Source organism: Rhagoletis zephyria, unplaced genomic scaffold (assembly GCF_001687245.7).
Source record: "Rhagoletis zephyria isolate East Lansing unplaced genomic scaffold, Rhagoletis_zephyria_1.1 Rzeph_scaffold_00322, whole genome shotgun sequence".
Classification (NCBI taxonomy): domain Eukaryota; kingdom Metazoa; phylum Arthropoda; class Insecta; order Diptera; family Tephritidae; genus Rhagoletis; species Rhagoletis zephyria.
The window spans coordinates 172,861-177,796 of NW_016157406.1; the positions used below are offsets into that span (position 1 = coordinate 172,861).

Consider the following 4,936-nt stretch of genomic DNA (forward strand, 5'->3'; position numbering starts at 1 on the left):
GAGTGTATTGCAGCTAAAGGGCCGAAATCCAGAAGTCATGGTCAGATGAAGCAGTATAACTCCGGTGCACCTTTTGAGCGGATTGCCAGGGATGTAGCCGGTCCATTTCCTATGAGCGCACAGGGAAACAAATACGTCCTTGTGGTTATGGACTACTTTAGCAAATGGCCGGAGGTATACCCGATTCCAAACCAGGAAGCTAAAACAGTAGCGGAGGTATTCACCTACAATTGGGTTGCGAGATACGGTGTACCTATAGAGCTGCACTCTGACCAGGGAAGAAATTTTGAATCGGCGGTGTTCCAAGAGATGTGCCAGATACTGGGTATCCGGAAAACTCGAACGACGGCTCTTCATCCCCAATCGGATGGCATGGTGGAACGGTTCAACCGAACCCTGGAAGACCATTTGCGGAAGGTCGTGGACAAGAATCAAAAAGATTGGGATGTCCGCATACCCTTGTTCCTGATGGGATACCGGTCAGCAGTGCATGAAACAACGGGTAAAACTCCTGCAAGGGTAATATTCGGCAGTGAGCTCCGTTTGCCTAGTGATCTGAAGTTTGGGGTGACTGGTGATGCTAGAAGGATTGGAAAAGAGACGTCAAACATCCTGGAAGAGGAGCTGAGAGAGATACATGCTCTTGTGAGACAGCGCACACAAATTATGAGTGACAAGATGAAAGCCAGGTATGATAAGGCGATGAATTCCGAGGGTTTCCAGGAAGGAGATTTGGTGTTGCTGTATAATCCACAACGAAAGAAAGGTTTGTCCCCAAAACTACAATGCAACTGGGAAGGTCCGTATAAGGTCGTAAAACGGCTAAATGACGTAGTGTATCGGATCCAGACCGTCGGGAGACCAAGAAACAAGATGAAGGTGGTCCACTTGGAAAGGCTTGCAGCGTTTGGAACCGCAAGTGTGTCTGATCGGGACGATCAGACTTAGGTGGAGGGCAGTGTGGCGAATACTGCGGCAACACAAAGCGAACAACGAGAAATAGGCAGAATGTTCGAGGAATGACGTAGAATGTTCCACAAAGAGAAACGTCAAGTTGGATGAACACTGCGAACAGCGAGAGAAAGAGAATGAGCGATAAACTTCAGAATGTTCTAGAGTTGCCATAAGTGCCAGCGCAGGTATATAAGGGCGCCGCCACCACGAGGTGAGTTAGTTACAAGTCAGCAAGCTACAAGTAAAGTGAGCGGAGAATTGAGTTGCGAATAAGCAAGCTATAAGTTTAATTGTGTTAACAAGTAGTAAAGCGTTGTTATTGCTTTAACAAGTATTGTAAAGTGTTTTTACTGTATTAGCAAGTATTGTAAATTGTTTGTTGTACAATAAAGTTAATTGTACTACAATTTGGTCATCGTTAGCATTTATTTAACAATCCAGCGATACGAGCCCGACTATATTTGGGAAATCCCTCAAGGTTTCGAGGATAATCGTAACAATAATATTGTATGTTGATGACGTTTTGATTTTCTGCAGTAAAAAAAAATTTGTATCATTAAGCACTTATTAATTAAACAGCTTAAGATGACGCATATTGGCAAGGCTGAAACGTTTCTTGGTATGCACATCGAAGAAAACATCAAAAAGGTGAAGTCATCATGAGTCATGATTCAATAATACAAGGTTCGATAAACTGACAGTTGTCTCTCTCGCACCGCTCCCTTAGCAGTGGCACCGTGTTGCTTCTTTGCAAATTTACATGGAAACAGTGTATCTTTGGTGTATAATGTGTATATGTATATAAAAATATAAGCTTTTGTGCAATATGTTTATTTGTGTATGCATATGAAGCATATTTAACTGATGAAAACATAAGCATTGGATGTTTACATCAGTCTCATAGTAGTCTTATTTTAATCTTGAGTCATTTTGCAGTTTTTATACGGCTAAATAGCATATAAATTACGTAATTCACGTAGATATATTAACTTGACGTTCAACATTTCGTTTAAAATGCCAGATTTCCTGCAAATACATTAGAATTTACGAAAGGAATTTCACTACTAATTGCCTACTTTGCGTACTTTTCTACTACCATTTTCGCAACAAGGGATTGCATTCTTGCCCTTTCTCTGTCCTTCGTAAATGCAACCTTTTGTAAGGGAGTGTCAAACCGCAGCTGTCAATAATTATCTAACCTTGTATTATTGAATCATGATCATGAGTCAAACTCAGTATTTGAAAAATGTTTGACAAAGTTCGGAATGAATGATTGCAAAGGCGCAGCTACACCAATGGAAGTAGGTTTGAACCTAAAGAAAGGTAATCCAAATGATTTGCCAAATATACCATATCGAGAATTGATAGGTTGTTTGACCTACGCAACGCTCACTACTCGTCCAGACCTGTGTGCCGCTGCAAATTACTTTGGCACTTTTCAAAGCTGCTATGGGACTGCGCATTTCACGCACGCCAAACGCAACTTGCGTTACATCAAAGAAACATTGGATGCAAAGATGATTTATCGCAAATCAACGAATGCTGAATTGATAATCGGTTACACAGACACAGATCGAAAATCTATTTCTGGCTATGCATTCAAAGGCTTTGATAACACAGTCAGTTGGGCATCGTGAAAGCAAGCGACGGTGAGTTTGTCATCCACCGAGGCTGAATACATTGCACTGGCTCATGGAATTTGTGAGCTGAAATGGTTAAGAAGTTTACTTGGTGAGATTGGTTATAGAGCAAATACATCGTCTACTATATGTGAAGATAACCAATCATGATTTAAGGTGGCAGAAAAGCCACGCGAACATAAACGAATGATGCACATTGACATTAAGTAAAATTTCATCCGAGAATCAATTGCTGCTGGCGAAGTGAAGCTGAAGTACAAATGCAGTTCTGATCAGCTGGCTAACATACCGCAGCTGTCAATAATTATCTAACCTTGTATTATTGAATCATGATCATGAGTCAAACTCAGTATTTGAAAAATGTTTGACAAAGTTCGGAATGAATGATTGCAAAGGCGCAGCTACACCAATGGAAGTAGGTTTGAACCTAAAGAAAGGTAATCCAAATGATTTGCCAAATATACCATATCGAGAATTGATAGGTTGTTTGACCTACGCAACGCTCACTACTCGTCCAGACCTGTGTGCCGCTGCAAATTACTTTAGCACTTTTCAAAGCTGCTATGGGACTGCGCATTTCACGCACGCAAAACGCAACTTGCGTTACATCAAAGAAACATTGGATGCAAAGATGATTTATCGCAAATCAACGAATGCTGAATTGATAATCGGTTACACAGACACAGATCGAAAATCTATTTCTGGCTATGCATTCAAAGGCTTTGATAACACAGTCAGTTGGGCATCGTGAAAGCAAGCGACGGTGAGTTTGTCATCCACCGAGGCTGAATACATTGCACTGGCTCATGGAATTTGTGAGCTGAAATGGTTAAGAAGTTTACTTGGTGAGATTGGTTATAGAGCAAATACATTGTCTACTATATGTGAAGATAACCAATCATGCTTTAAGGTGGCAGAAAAGCCACGCGAACATAAACGAATGATGCACATTGACATTAAGTAAAATTTCATCCGAGAATCAATTGCTGCTGGCGAAGTGAAGCTGAAGTACAAATGCAGTTCTGATCAGCTGGCTAGCATACTGACAAAGGCAATTCGGCGCATCGCATTCACAAAGCATCGTGAAAAATTGAATTTAGTAGTTTAACGTTTTTATTTTATTTTGAGAATGTGTGTGCATTATCTGATCCATTTTTTGTTTGAAATTAAGAGGCGGTATTAGTAGATGCATCTCAACTATTATACTGTAACCAAGGCCTTACGTTTAGTTTAAGTAAACACACAAATCCATAACTATCGCCACTTGTTTTCTTATCTTTATCGATATATTTGTATCACTCTCATCGTTATAAAAATTGAACGAGTTTAATAAAACTTCTTTTTATAAGTAGAACGTATTTTCGGCTTTATACATTTTATTTTCGGCTGTGTCTGGCTCTGTTATCGAATCGCTATTATATACCACCTGAATACTGCAGCCAAAGCACTGAATGCTTAATCAACTCGAGCAAAGAAATCAAGGCGTTGGGTCTACTTAGGTCGACGGTCAGTGACGAATTCTATTTTCAATTAAATTTTTCAGTTCTAGCCACAAAACGAGGTATATTTTCTATTATTGCTCGACTTTTCGATCCCTTAGGTTGGTTAAACCCATTCGTAACAAAAGCCAAGTTGTTCATGACTCAGTTGTGGAGGGAAAATGTCGGCTGGGTTGACCAAATGCCCTTTGAAATCCAATCTGATTGGAGTGAAATTCTGAAAAAATTCCAATTCATAAGCCAAATAAGTGTCCCCCGATGATTCGGTACGACTTCTCTAAGCAAATTCAACGTATTTCATGTGTTCTGCGATAACTCAAAGGAGGGCGTATGTCTATTTACTTGCGTTCCATCGACGAATTTAGTAGCATTCGGTCGGAATTTACGCAATTCTAATGACCATGATACGCTTAAGAGGATGCTAGCGACAGGTTCCAGTAATATAAGCAAGCAGATTGACGTCTATTGCGACGCCCCCCACCACCACCACAGGGCGGCAACCACCTCAGCAGCACACACAGCCAACGGCGGCAAGAACATACACCTCACTCACACCCCACATCACGACACGTCTCCCGAACCACATGAAGCTCCTCCAATTCAACTGTAACGGGCTACAGAGCAAGATTGAGGAGATAACCGTCTTCATGTGTCGGCATGGTATATTAATAGCTGCGGTCCAAGAGACGAAGCTGCACAGCAATTCAACTTTGTTGAATTGCGCCGGGTACAACGTGCACCGTCGAGATCGCGAGCGAGATAATGGTGGTGGCTTAGCGTTCATCACGCACCACACCGTGCAGTATCGTCTTATCGAAGCAGACATCGACCGCAGGGATACCA

General features: G+C 41.3%; 1 long non-coding RNA gene across 1 annotated transcript in view; it reads left to right on the plus strand.

Moving 5' to 3' along the window:
- Positions 1–3,900: 3,900 nt before the first annotated feature.
- LOC108359005 (uncharacterized) overlaps positions 3,901–4,936 on the plus strand; it is a 27,278-nt gene continuing 26,242 nt past the window's right edge. The window contains exon 1 of the long non-coding RNA XR_001846865.1: positions 3,901–4,100. This is a non-coding gene — a long non-coding RNA (uncharacterized LOC108359005). The remainder of the gene's footprint in view (positions 4,101–4,936) is intronic.